Source organism: Chiloscyllium plagiosum, unplaced genomic scaffold (genome assembly GCF_037043375.1).
Source record: "Chiloscyllium plagiosum isolate Xiang-an unplaced genomic scaffold, Cpla_swu_hap1 HiC_scaffold_29, whole genome shotgun sequence".
NCBI classification, from domain to species: Eukaryota; Metazoa; Chordata; class Chondrichthyes; order Orectolobiformes; family Hemiscylliidae; genus Chiloscyllium; species Chiloscyllium plagiosum.
In genome coordinates, this window is record NW_028270167.1 from 91270728 (window position 1) to 91286428 (window position 15701).

The following is a 15701-nucleotide window of genomic DNA, read 5'->3' on the forward strand; positions in this document are numbered from 1 at the left end:
TATAGACATGTTGAGACTGTTTAAGGAACAACTGTTGCGAGTGATGCATAAATGTGTTCCTCTGAGATACGCAAGAAGGGGTAAAATAAAGGAACCTTGGATGACGAGAGCGGAGCAGTTTCTCGTCAAAAGAAAGAAGGCAGTTTTCTTCAGGTGGAGGAAGCAAACTCAGTTCTAGAGGATGACAGGCAGGCGAGGAAGGAGCGCAACAATGGTCTGAAGAGAACCAGGAGGGAGCATTAAAAGGACTTGGCAGGAAGGATTAGGGAGAATCCAAAGTTATTTTACACGTATGTGAGGAATAAGAGAATGATCAAAGAAAGAGTAGGGCCGATCAGGGATAGCAGAGGAAACGTGTGTACAGAGTCTGAGGAGGTAGGGGAAGCCCTCAATGAGTTTTTTGCTTCTGTCTTTACTGAAGAAAAGGACCTTGTAGTGAATGAAGACATTGAGGAGCCGGTAAGCATGCTGGAAGGATAGAGACTGAGGAAGCTGATGTGCTGAAAATTTTGACAATCATTGCGATTGACAAGTCGCCAGGACCAGACCAGATTTGTCCTCAGCTGCTTTGGGAAGCGAGAAATGTGATTGCTTCGCCGCTTGCGAAGATATTTGCATCCTCGCTCTCCACCGGAGTCGTACCTGAGGACTGGAGGGAGGCAAGTGTAATTCCTCTCTTCAAGAAAGGAAATAGGTAAATCCGCGGCAATTACATACCAGCCAGTCTCACGTCAGTCGTCTGAAAGGTGTTAGAAAGGATTGATGTGTAGGATTTATGACCATCTGGAAGAACATGGCTTGATTAAATGCAATCAGCACGGTTTTGTGAGGAGCAGGTCATGCCTCACAATACTTATTGAGTACTTTGAGGATGTTACTCAACAAGTTGATGAGGATCGAGCAGTGGATGTCGTGTATACAGCAAGGCATTTGATAAGGTTCCCCATGGTAGGCTCGAACAGAAGGTCAGAAGGAATGGGATACAGGCAAGTTGAGCTGTCTGGATACAGAATTGGCTGGTCGACAGAAGACAGCGAGTGGCAGTGGAAGGAAAGTATTCTGCCCAGAAGTCAGTGGTGAGCGGTGTTCCACATGGCTCTGTTCTTTGGTCTCTACTCTTTGAAGTTTTTATTAATGACTTAAATGAGGAGATTGAAGGATGGTTTAGCAAGTGTGCAGACGACACAAAGGTTGGAGGTGTCGTTGACAGTATGGAGGACTGTTGTAGGCTGCAGCGTGACATTGACAGGATGCAGAGATGGGCAGAGAGGTGGCATATGGAGTACAACCTGGATAAATGTGAAGTCATGCATTTTGGTCGGTTGAACTTGAAAGTTGAGTACAGGATTAAAGATGGAATTCTTGGCAGTATGGAACAGCGGGATCTTTGTGTGCAGGTACATGGATCCCTTAAAATTGCCACCCAAGTGGACAGGGTTGTTAAGAAAGCACATGGTGTTTTGGCTTTTATTACCAGGGTGATTGAGTTTATGAGCCGTGAGATCTTATTGCAGCACTATAAAACTTTGGTCAGACCGCACTTGGAATACTATGTCCAGTTCTGGTCGCCCTATTATAGGAAAGATGTGGATGCTTTGGAGAGGATTCAGAGGAGGTTTCCAGGATTCTGCCTGGAATGGAGGGCTTATCTTACGAATAGAAGTTAACTGAGCTCGGATGTTTTTCATTGGAAAATAAAGGAAGGGAGGGGACCTAACTGAGGTGTACAAGATAATGAGAGGCATAGATAGAGTTGAAAGCCAGAGACTTTTTCCCAGGGCAAAAATTGTTAACACAAGGGATCATCGTTTTAACCTGTTTGGCGGAAAGTATAGAGGGGATGTCAGAGGAGGATTCTTTAAGCAGAGAATTGTGAGAGGATGGAATGCGTTGCCAGTAGCAGTTGTGGAAGCGAGGTCATTGGGGATTTTTAAGAGACTGCTGGAAATGCATGTGATCACAGAAATTTGAGGGTTCGTACATGAGGTTTACCTCACATGAGGATCAATGGTCGGCACAACATCGTGGGCTGAAGGGCCTGTTATGTGCAGCTCTGTTCTATGTTCTAATGATTATGGCCATCCATTGCTGTTACATGCTATTACTTGCACGTGCAGTGAGAATTCTCCGTCGTTAATCTTAGAGTGTGATATCATCACAGACATAAAGATTTGAGCATATAAAATATTCCTTAGGTGACCTCGTTCTTTTTGATTAGATGTCCTAAATTAATCGACCCACATTTTCCTGCCTCAAAGTCTCTCAACTCTTCCTATTCATGGATTAGAGTGGTGACAGAAAAACACAGCAGTTCAGGCAGCATCCGAGGTTTCCGCCAGAAGGCCTTGATCAGGAATACAGATCATGTACCTGAAGGGTGGAGAGATAAATGAGAGGAGGGTGGGGGTGGGGAGAAAATAGCATAGAGTACAATAGGTTAGTGGGGTTGGGGATGAAGGTCAGGGAGGATGGTGGGGGAAGGTAGCAAAGAGTACAATGGGTGAATGGGGGTGAGATGAAAGTGATAGATCAGAGAGGAGGGTGGAGTGGATAGGTGGAAAGCAAGATAGGCAGGTAGAACAAGTCATGGGGCAGTTCGTGCTGAGCTGGAAATTTGGAACTGGGGTGAGGTGGGGGAAGGGAAAATGAGGAAACTGGTGACGTTCACATTGATGCCCTGGGGTGGAAGTGTCCGAGGCGGAAGATGAGGCGTTCTTCCTCCGAGGCGTCGAGTGGTGAGAAAGCGGCGGTGACGGAGGCCCAGGACCTTTCCTATTCATGTACGTATCCAGTTGCCGTTTAAAATATATAATTCAGCCTGACTCCAGTACTTCCTCTGGCAGGTAATTCCATGGATGGACAAAAATCTGCGTGTAAGTGTTGTCCCTAAGGTCCCCTTCATGATTTCCCAGAGCAACTTACAGCAAGGCCCTCTAATTTTGGCATGCCCTACACTTGGTAAAACAAGACCTCACTTAATCATTGCATTATGGGCCAGGCCAGACGTCCTCAAAACATTTCAATAATGGACCCAAGATCCTAAATGTGCTCGTACTTCGAAGCAAGCGTCAGCGGCTATTTCACAAGTGATGCAGCTGGCCCAACCACTTAGATTTTAACAAAACACAATTGATTCGAATCGAACACAAAGAAAAGAGAACAGAATGTGGAATAACTTAAGCTATTCGAAGACCGAACTGAAGATCACAAATTAATGATGTTGTCCTAAACCTCTGCAACATTCCCCATAAACATACCTTAGAAAAAAGGCAAAATCAAACATAGGGTCCAAGAGGAGAGAGATGTCACAGAGATTCATCATGAAGCAACTTCTCCAATGTATTTTTTTCCTTTGTTTGGCAGCCGCAAAAAAAAAAAACAACAACTGACGGTTTGTGAAAACCAAACCAAACCAAACCAGAATAAACCTGAGATGGAGGAGCAGTTAACACCACTGTCAGAGTGCATTTTTATTTTAAAACTTTCAAGGTGTGTTTCCTGAATCAGAACCTGTTAGCTATAATGAAATTGGCTTAAAAACCCTCCAGACAACATACTCCAGAGCCTGTGTCTAAACGAACATTCTCAAAAAAAGCAACAAGAACAACAAAAACATATTAAATGATGTCACAATGCTGATCTTGTAAAAGGTGACTTTGTCCTTGAGTTTTTCTTTTCAAATAAGGGGTAATTGTCCATTGCCCGTTATGTTTGAAATTCGAATTCTTCATTGTGGCCTTGCTGTTAGCGAACAGGTAGAGTTTCAGGCCAGAAGGTTAATTCGTTCTTTTCAAAGCTGATATCGACAACGTGGCAAGGCCAACTCTCCAGCTGTGCAATTCAATTCAGTTCGAGTGTGAGTTCAATAAAGCACACGGGGAAACTGGAAGTCTTCACTCTGTGTTTCTGCCTTTCTGATTTCGAGCATTATGATTCCTGTGTCATTTTAATTACTGTTTGTGCTAATGTACTTCGAACCAGCTAATGTACTCCGGGAATGTCCAATATTCTCCTGTTCCCTGGATGCTGCCTGACCTGCTGCGCTTTTCCAGCAACACATTTTCAGCTCTGATCTCCAGCATCTGCAGACCTCACTTTCTCCTCAAAGATGTCCAATATGCACCAAGCTGAAGGCAAATGACAATGTTACAGTCTGGGCTACCTGCTTAAAAATGTTTTGAGAGGTCAGTTCTGGTCGAAAAAGATTGAGAAGCCGCCCAGTATTGAAACAGCGAGTAGGAGATGTTCGAGATTTTAAAAAAGATTGCGGAGAGCAATGACTTTTAATTTTTGGAGTTTCTGGACGTGGAAGAAGTGACCTTTGGAAGAGAGGTAGGTAAACCTCTGTCTCACCTGGAATGACTATTTGGGAGTCTGGATTGAGGTGAGAAGTGGTGTACCGGTCGGTTTTACAAAAGGCTAACAAGACCAAGCTACGAAAATTAATAGACAAGCCGTGGTTGATTTTACCTCTTACCTTGAGGGAAGATGAGATAATTTCAGCAGTAGATTGGCATTTAGGTTTGCTGGAAACGCTATCAACACCTGTACAGATGGCAATACTTCAAATGCAAATGAAACAGGTTGAGGTAGAAGAGAGAGAGGAAGAAAGGGCAGCAGAAATGAAACAGTTTGAGTTATGATTAAAATCGGAAGAGAGAGGAAAAGAACGAAGAGAAAGAACGAGAGAGAATTTGAGCTTCAAAATTGAAGCGTAAAAAGGGAAGTCAGCTTAAAAGGCTATAGATAAAGGCTGAAGGGATACTTATTTTTGAAGAGCAGAGAGCTAAAATGGCATGGTTAGCAGAGAACAGGCTGATGTCAGTGGGTTGGTCAATAATCTACGATTTGGCTTCCCGAATCAATGTAAATCCATGTGAGATAGAAGTTAGGCAAATGGGAAATCGTCACGTGGGAAAGGAAAGCTGGCTCTTAGTGAAGATCATAAGGATAACGCACCACAAGCGAAAAAGGAAATCCTTGCAGTGACAAAGGAGGTAAAAAGTTCTGGTATTTTCCTTGCAATAAAGTAGGCCACATGAAATCACGGTGTTGGCAGTCATGAAAAGCATAGGAAAGCCAGGCATGACAAGTCAGGATAAGTCTAGAAGTCTTGGTGGAGTGGGAAAATAAGTCACATTGGAAACCAGAACGATGTATGAGAATGCACAAGCTTATCAGCGGTCGTTTCAGGACGAAGTGCGAGATCTGCTTAAAAATATACCTGCAAATGAAAAAAATATTTACTTAGACCAGGATTTGCAGGGATAGAGTTTACAATATTAAGGGACATACGATCCTCTGAGTCTGTGATGTTGAAGGATGAAGAGACATGCATTCCTAAAACACTATTGCCAGAAATGGTACTGGTAACAGTAATGCACGGTGACACAGAAATTAGCCAATTATGTAAGGTGTTGCTCGTGTGTCCAGAAAAGCGTGGAAAATATTTGGGAGGTGCACTGGATAAACTCTCAGCCCCAGGAAGTCAATTTATTCTTGCTGAAATCTGAAGTGGATAGATACTTCGGAGTTCTACTTCAGGATTCTCCCAAGGGAAAGTTCCCGATGCAGTCAATCGTTAGGAACAAGAGATTTAAAGAAAAAGAAACTGCAGATTGCTGGTCTCCACGGTCGACAAGGAAGAGACTGATAGAAGCAAACACGCCAGGGAGTATTTGGATGTGGAGATGTCAACGTGTCGTATGTAACCTATCTTCAGGAATGGGGTTGGGGTGAGTGGAGCCGCACCAAAGAGGGCATGTGAAGTAGGGAACGGGGTGTTGAAGTCAGGATTGGTGAACACAGGTAGAGAGATGTCTGGTTGGTTTCTGGAAGGACGAGTGGATCAATAGAATTGAAGAAAGGAGTATGTGTGCGAAAGGGAGGCGGGGAATGGAAAGGTAGGTTATATGAATTTTGAGTACTCAGTGTTGAATCCTCGAGGCTGTAGGTTGCCCAGGCAGAATATACGGTGTTGTCCACCCTTCCCGACTCCTCCGTCAACACATCATCCTGAAACGCTTCCACCAAGTCCAACTGGACAACACCACCAAGAACATCATCTAGTTTCCACCCCTCTCTGCCTTCCTCAAGGAGCGGTCCATTTAGCCACTTCTTGGTTCACGCCGCCCTCCCCACCAACTTGCTTGAATCCCAAGATACCCCTCCCCACAACTAGAAAAGATGCAAAGCCGACAGGTACACGACTTCTCACCTCCATCCAGAGCTCCAAACAGTCATACCAGGTGAGACTGAGGTTTACCTACCTCTTTTTGAAAGTCGTTATTGCATCATGTCATTCTGACGTGATCTTTTCTGCGTTGGGAAGACCAAACATACACTTAGAGAACGGTTCGAAAAGCAACTCAGCCGAGCTGGCAAGGGTCGACCCGACCTCCCAGTTACCGCTCATTTTTGTTGCGCCTCCCACCTCCATTCAAACATCTTTGGTTTCCTCCATTGTGTTCTGAAGGTGCATATGAAACTGTACCTTTAAGAGCTTTGATAGGCGAGCAAGGACTCAGAGGAGAACACAGTACTGGAAAACATAAAATGTAAAATTTGTTCGAACAGCTCGGTTCTTGCTCTGAGACAAAAACAAATTCAGCCAATCGGTTTAAATTCTGCCCGAATATACCAACCTCCAATCAAGTTTGAATTCATTATTTTGACAATATTAAAACCAATTAACCGATCCAATGTTTTGTGACATAAATATCAGACATTTTGAACAGTTCGCCAGAGCGGTAAAGAGAACTGCCAAACACCACCCAGTGGTGGGTGGCATGGTGGCACAGTGGTTAGCACTGCTGCCTCACAGCGCCAGAGAACCGGGTTCAATTCCCGACTCAGGCGACTGACTGTGTGGAGTTTGCACATTCTCCCCGTGTCTGCTTGGGTTTCCTCCGTGTGCTCCGGTTTCCTCCCACAGTCCAAAAAAGATGTGCGGGTCAGGTGAATAGGCCATGCTAAATTGCCCGTAGTGTTAGGTTGTACGGGTATGGGTGGGTTGCGCTTCGGCGGGTCGGTGTGGACTTGTTGGGCCGAAGGGCCTGTTTCCACAATGCAAGTAATCTAATCTAAAAAAAAAGTAAAGAGAGTCTGCTTTCAGAAATGTCTGCTCCCTCAAAGGTACATTTATCTATCAACGACCTGTCAAACAGAGTCTCGATGAAAATGAAAAGAAGACAACGAAGAAATATAGAGGAAACTCGGCAAGCTGACTGGGTTTTAACCGTGTTTATGCCTTTTATCAATCGGAATTTAAAAAAAAATCCGAGCAGTAATGTAAAGGGAAAAGTAAAGGATAGGTTTGGCGAAATGAATTGTAAATAATAGTTAGTTAATTGTATTTGTTGAATTAAAAAACAAAGTTGTTAATTTTTATTTTAAACATGAATATTCGTGTTAGATCGCTGCCTCTGGAGCTTCAGCAGATTACAGCACGGTGCGGATCTTTGCTGTGCATGCTGCTTTAAATTAGCAAAATTACCCGTGTCGTAACAGTTTGCAAATGCGTCGTCCGGGACTTGGACAGTTTGAGTCTCGGATTCGTGACTTGAACACATTTCGACAGATCCAGTCTGAGATTTGTACAGATTTGAATAGATGACGGTGATGAAAAAGCCCAGTAGTTTTTTAAAACCTGCAAGATCGTGTCCTATATATTTAAATGAAACATAGTTGAGACAAGTTGTTTAAGTTCGCTGATTTATGGTTGATTAACTTAAACATGATTTTAATGGTTCATAAAATTCCGGAAGAGGTTATGGGATTTAAAGATGATTCTCAAATTTGCCAATAATTTTTTAGGAGGAAAGAAAATAGCCAAACTTCGAGAATTACCAAAGAAGTTCGATTTGATTTTAACCAAGGAGAAAACAAAAGCTTAAATTATACGGAAATTACTCGAACACATAGGCGTATCAGAGAAACAGACAAGTGCAGTCGGAACAGAAAAGTTTAAATTACAGTTGAGGAAAATGTAATTAGAAGATATACTGGGGGAAAATAAAAGAGAAAAAAGGAGAGAGACACAAAGACAAGGAGAGAGAAGAAAGGGAGAGAAGAGTTATGGGGGAAGGGAAGAAAGAGTGAAGGTCCTTAGTGGGGCAAACAGAGAGAGAAGAAGGGGAGAGTCAAAAGCAGAGAGAATTTGAAAATGAGAAAGTGCAACTTTTCAGTAAACTAAAGGTAACAGGATAGAGATTAAAAGAGAAGGGCGTGACATTTTCAACTACGTCAAACCTTGTCTCATTTTGTTGATAAAGATGTTTAAGCCGTCTTAATTTCATTTTTATAAAATGCCAGGTAGATGGAGTGGTCAGATGTGTAATGCTAGTTCAGTCTAAACTGGCAGACGGAACACATTATTTATTTGATGCACTCTCTGCTGAGGGGTCAACAGGTTATGAAGAGATCAACCAGGATATTTTAAGTGCTTATGAATAGGTGCCATAAGGGAACAGGCAGCGATTCAGACACACAAAGAACGATTGCGAAAAACTTAAACAGAGATATTTTGATAGAAGGTGCGTGCTTCAAAGGTAGCTAAGCATTTGAGGCTTCAAGAGGGATTATCCTGCTGGATGATTTTAAAATCTCACATCCAGAGATCGTAAGAACTCACATGGAGGAACAGCAACTTTAGGAATTGAGACGGGCAACAGAAATAGCAGAATGAACACGTTTTAATCAAAAGACAAGCTTCCGGCCAAAATATCGTGCTGTCAGTGGTGGGAGGTGGGAGAAGGGGATATCCTACACTTCCAAACTAAATGGAGAGAACACGAGCAAGTGTTTGCCAAAATTAAAAAAAAAAAAGAATCTCAAGAGGGTGGAAAAGAAGTGAAACTCCTCAGGTTTTTTCAATGTAATGGAGTGAGAAACAGAAAGTTATAGTACCAGTGGTTTCAGAATGGCGCTGAGAAAATGTGTTTTCATTGACGGCAAGTGGGACACGTAAAGTCACACTGGTGTTCGTTAAAAAAAGGAGCTGTGCAATAATGAGTGCTGAAAGAAGCTAAACCTTTGGCACGAGCGCAGGTAGTAAAGGAAACCACAAGAAGAACCGAGGAAATGCCAGAGAGTGCAAAGTTGAGGCAGGGGCTATGTATGAAATTATTACCCGGACTCTACAAAGAATTCTAATATCTGGGTAAAGATAAATTAGACAGAATAAGTGGAGAAGGACTGGAAGATATAATTTTGACAGATACAGGATCAAAACAGTCGCTGATATGAAGGGATAAGCGAATATATGCCCTTTATGATCCGACACACGAAAGTGTGGTAATTATTTGGATAGATGGACAGACATTCAGTGTTCCTTTATAGAAAATCAGGTTGGAGTGCCAAATCAAGCCTGGGGCAGTTGCAGTTGGAGTGATTGACAGAATGTCAGTTCAAGAAATTCTGTTTGTACTTGGGAATGATTTGGCAGTTTCCAAGGTGGGGGTGACAGCTCTTGTTGTGGAGAAGCCAAAGAAGACACACAATCGGAGGCGGTAAAACACAAATATCCTGGTATTTTCCCAGACTGTGTAGTAAACAGATCCACGATCCTAAGTCACAGCACGAAGAGAAGACGACAGTGAAAGATGAAGGAATCCAGGTTTAGTCAGCGGACACCCTGCTGATGTAATGGTGCAGGAAAATCTTGGACATCAAAGGGTTAGAGAAAAGGGTTTCGTTCTGAAAGGCTAAGAGACTTGCAACACCAAGACAGGACGATATTGAGGCAATGAATATTCCAGCCGGTCATTATTTGAATGATAGAATCCTAAGGTTGGAAATGGAGATCATGACAGTGCAGAGGAGAAATGGGCTGAAGTGCACAAGTTTGTGTTGCCAGTAGCATACAGGTATGAGGTGTTACGCTAGCGCACAAACTGCCTGGAGGAGGTCACCTAAGGGTACGACTGACTCAGGCTTAGGGTCCAAAGTCATTTATATTGTAGAGGAATGCACAAGGCTGTAGTTAATTTTTGCCATACGTGTCATATATGAGAAATGCTATGTCAGCCACAGATGGTAATACAAGGAGCACCTTTGTTGCTAATTACCACATTTGAAGAACCGTTCACTTGGGTATCAGTGCTTATGTAAGTTCCCTCCCGAGAACTAAGTGACGGAACGAGAACATTTTAACATAACGGAGATATCCCCCACTTTTACGGAGGAAATTCCATTGCGGAGTTCCAAGGCAGGAAGGGTTCTGCAGGAGTTAGTAGCTGTCTTCACACATTATGAGCTACCCAGTGGGATTCGTCGGAACTACGGTCTATTTTTACTGCTCGGTGGTATAAGGACATGTTGGGTAGCTAACGTTTCGAGCACTGGAAATCCAGTGCATATGAGCTTGAATCCCAGGGAGCTTTAGAAAGATGGCATCAGATCTTGAAGACGATACTGTCAGGATTACTTGAATGATTGGTATAAACGTATCCCATGCCGCAAATGAATCTACTCAGGTCACTTCCTTTCAGTTAATTATCGGACATCAAGTGAGAAGACATTTAGAGTTAATTAAAGAAAATGTAATAGGTCCAAAGCCGGAGATTTCACACTTAATTTGTTTATTGGAGGTGAGGAAGAGGTGAAATCAAGTTATGTGAGTGAGCTAAATAGGACCTTAAAAGGACGCAGTATAGAATGAAGCAGGTGGCAGTAAAAATATCTGAGACTTGGAAGATTTCCCAATTTGGTGACGTGTTCGTACTGTTCCAAGTGACTAGAGATCCCTCCAAAGCCAGGTTTCGCGGTCCCTATCAAATTGAGAGAAAGATCAGTTAGCTGAACTATCTTGTCGAAAAGTAAGGCATCGGGTAGATCATGTGAACATGTGACAGCATATTGTACTAGGAAGATAGAACTAAAGATTCTTATGTTAGTTACCGTCCCGCAGTGTGAGAAATCAAATCTTGATGATGTTGATTTTGCAGTATCTCAAAATAGTTTTAAAAGATGAAGTCCTTGAGGAGTGGGATCGGATAGTCAGCGAACCATTTCATGAACGTAGAATGCATTTCAAATGTTCGTTAGTGCAGTATAAGAACATATGTAAATATCAGATCTGGAGGACTAATTCTATTGTTCATAACGTAGACTTGTGGAATACAGCTACAATAAAAGGAAGGTTTTATCGACTTAATCCTTTCCAAGCCAGACGGGTCCAGAAGGATGAGGCGGCCATCCTCGATAAGGATATCGTGGAAACAAGCTGGAGCAAGTTGAGGTTGCTGATCGTCTTAGTTCACAAACTGAACAGTACTCAACTATTCTACATGGATTATTGGAATCAACGCCGAATCAATTCCAATGCATCGATCAATGCAGTTACAAAATCGGACTCCTATCCAAATTCAGGGATTGGAGGACTGTACCGACAAAGTCACACAAGCCAGTTACAATACGAAGTTGGATGTATTACCTAATTACTGGCAGGTATCTTGAGCAGAGGCAGCAAAGTAATTATTTGGATTTGTAACCCTAAATGGGCTATATCAGTATAAATTGATGCCCTTAGGAATGAAGAACTCATCCGGCACATTTGAAAAAGTCATGAACAGAGTTGCGGCTGGGTTTGAAACTGGGCAGTCTATTGGGATAATGTTGTGATCTTCAGCAAGTCCTGGAAATATCACATGGTACAGTTGGCAGAGATCACTGAACGACTGTGAGAAGCAAAACTGGTAATAATCGTTAGCAAAACTGAATTCGCAAAATCAGAAATGATATTCTTGGGATATAACATCAGCAATGGAAGGTTGACCCCACAAAACGCAAAGACGAAGGCCATCGAGGAATTTCCATGACCAACCTCGACGAAAAGGTACTTCACTTCTTCCTGCTCAGTAGATTCAATTGGACGTGTGCTCTAAATGTCGGCAGTAAAGTGACACGGTCATGGAATCTCCTGAAGATGAACACACAGTCTGTCCATTAAGTGAACATATGAATGCCAGTCGGCCTTTGACCGTTTAAAGGCTATATTAACCACCTCAGTAGTTTTCGATGCACCAAACATTTCAAAAACTTTTAATGATGCCATCGATGCCAGTGATATCGAAATTGGAGCTTGACTGAAGAAGATTAGGACATGATATTATTGAAAGTTGGTTACTTTTCGAAGAAGCTCAACAGCCACCAGAAGAAATACTCCACGATCGAAAAAGATGTATTGTGTTTGGTACTGGCCTGACAATATGTCAATGTCTATGTCATGGACAATGTGTCAGAGACAGTTGTGCACACAGATTACAACACGCATACATTCTGAGAACGGTTCGAAAATAAGAATACGAGACTCTTTCATTGGAGTCTTCTGTTGGAGCCTTTTAATGCAAAAATCATAATGCAAATGTCGTAAGAATGTAACTGCAACTGTGTTATCGTGGATTTAACCGGTAAAGTTTAGATGAGACTTGTACTTTTCCAATATTTTTTAAAAACACACACAAACGCACACACACACAGACAAACAAATTAAGGTGGACATTTAAGTTATATGCACGTTCTGGTAATGTATTTGAAGAACAGAAAAAAAATAAAGGCCCCTTTTCATTATTTTGCTTCATATTTTCATAAGGCGTGAGATCGTCTCAAGACTGTAAGGGAAATTGTGTATTTAAGAGAGTTTCAAAGCGGGCAATGACTTGGAGAAGAATACAGAATACTGGAAAATTTGTAATGTAACATCTGGTTGAACAGTTAGCAGTACCTGTGTTGCGGTGAGACATAAACAAGTTCATATTTGTCTAATCATTTCAAATTATGCCCCACGATAAAACAATCCAAATATGTTTGAATTTAGTAATTTGACAATATTAAAACCAATAAACAATCTGTTGTTTGGTACACAGATCAGACATTTTGAATAGTTACCCAAAGCAGCAAAGAGAACTGCCAAGCACCAAACACCACAGAGAGACTGCTTGCAGAAATATCTGTTTCTTAAACGTACATTGATCTATCAACAGACTGTGAAACAGAATCGCTATGAAGAAAAAATAACATAGAAGAAAATCTACAGAGAACAGTCGACTAGCTGACTGGTTTGGAAACGTGATTATATTTTTCGTAAATCGTAATCGGGATTTTTCTTTTATCGGACCAGTATTGCAGAGGTGACGGGAAACTACAGTTTTGAAGTAATGGCTTGTAAATAGTTGTGAGTTAATTATTTTCTGTTAGACTTTTAAAAAAATGCAGTAATTATTTTTTCCTTGAAATAATGACTTTTTTGTGATAGATATATGTTTCTCAAATTTTAACAGACTAAAGCATGGGACGAATGCATTCTGTGCTGCTGAATTAGCTGGTTTAAATTAGCAGAGGAGTTCAACCCGTGTCATAACAATAGTCAAAACAAACAAAACCGCAAAGTGGAGAAACATCATCTCATCGTCTGCCTGGGCAACCTCCAGCAAGGTGGACTCAACACGAGTTATCCCATTAAGTGTAACCTCGCTTTACTGTCCCCTATTCCCCATTAGCTCTCTCCTTCCCTTCACTCCACCAAGCCACCAGCCGAATTAATTCCTCCCATTGTACAACTCGGTCGTGCGCTCTACCTCTGTTCTCCTATCCCTACTTCACCATCCAGCCCCAGCACCCCCTTTACCTGTAGCAACGCCCAACCAAACCCCAGTCCTGAAAAAGTGTTGTACCAGAAGCGTTGACTTCTGCACTTCCTGATGCTGCCTGACTTGCTCTGTTCTTCCAGCTTACTTCTTGTCTAACTTAGTAGTTATGAATGGAAATGCAAAGATGATTTTAATGTTGAGAGGCCCTCATATCTCAGGAAAGATGTACTGGCCATGTGGCGAATTCAGAGGACATTCACGAGATTTATCACGGGAAAGCAAAGTTTAACACATGAGGAATGTTTGAGGGCTGCGGGTTTATATTCGAGGGACTCTTGAAGGTAAAGGAGCAATCTAAGTACGACAAATAGAACAATGAATGACCTGTACAGAGTAGACTTAAAGATGATGTTTCCATTGGTAGGAGAGACTGGAACCCATGGGCATAGTGTCAGAGAACATAGGAGACCATTTTGAATAGAGATAAGGAGAACCTTCTGCAGCCAGAAAGTTTTGAATCCATTAAATTCATTACCACAAAAGGCTGTGGAGGCCAGTTCATTGTATATGTTTAAGATTCCGATAGTTGGTTCTCAGGTGTTATGGGGAGAAAACGGCAGAAAGGTTTTGAGAAATTCTTCCAACATGTTTGAATGGCGGAACAGACTCAACAGGTTAAATGACATAATTTCTGTTCCTGTGTCTTACGGTCTAACAGGCTTAAGTCACTTAAAGCAGAGTAGATTCAGGAGGAAGTGAACGCGACGGTGCAAGAAGATACCATCAAGCCGAGTGAAAGTGATTGGAGTTCGCCGATCGTGCTTGTTAACAACGTGAGTGATACTCAATGATTCTGTTGAGATTATCGGAAGGGAAATGCAGTGAACAAACCAGTCTTATACCCAATACCAAGGTTGCAGAATTGTTTGGAAAAATTATGATAAGCTACTTCCATCGCAACGTTGGAATTACTTTCCGGTTTCTGTTAAGTACTTTTGTTCGAGTGAACAAAATAACTTTCTGCTTTTGTAACCCCAAACGAGCCGCATCCATTTCGGGCAGGTCAGGCAAAATCCAAGGAACAGTAGAGTCGATGTTTCAGGCATAAGGACTTCAGCAGGAAAGTTTCGTATTTATGCCCAATATATCGACTTTCATTCTTCTCAGATTCTGCCTGACCTGCTTTGCACTTCCACCACCACACTTTTCCACTCTTACTCTCAAGCAGGTGTAGTCCTCACTTTATCCTGTATCATTATAAAGTAAGTCCTTTGGAACGAAAAATGCACCAGCTATTTTTCAAAGACTTATGAACACTGTTGTGGTAGGATTGACTTGCTGTGTTGTCTACATATATGACTGAATGTCCTTTAGCCATTTGTGGATACATGGAGTATATCACAGAGCTCTTTGGGAGACTACAGAAGACAATGTCGTTCATATACATCGCTGGAACGGAATTGACAAATGTGGAATCGACGTTCTCAGTTCACAATGTCAGACACGGATTGATGACACTGAGGATCGTGAATACGAAGACCATATAGGAATTTCCAAGACCATCACTAATGAAGGAAGTGCGAGAATGTTTGGGATGAAGAGGATTTTACCAGAAGTTTGTACCAAACTGTAGAAGCATGGTGGCACCACTGACGGACTAGTTTTAAGAAAAACACAGCGCAGTTACTTTGGATAGAACAATGACAGGAAGCATTTGAGAATGTGGAAGCACTGTTAGCCACTGCATCCGTTTTAGCCATGGCAATTTCTTGAAACCCTTTAAATTCGCAATCGACACAAGTGATTTTTGGGTTGGAGCTGTGTTGTTACAGAAGGATGAATGTGGTTTTGCAAGGCCAATAGATAAATATTGAAAACACCTCAACATTCAATAGAAATAAAAAAAACCTACCACTGAATAAAGTTGTTGAGTTCTAATGTCCTTTCATCATTTTAATATTTACTTTGCAAATAATGCACCAGCGATGGTCATGTACACTCATCATAAGCTTTTGACGTTTCTGGAATGATTGAAGAACAAGAACATCACATTATTCCATTGGAGTCTTACGCTACAGAATACAATTAACATATTGAATATGTTGCAGAAAA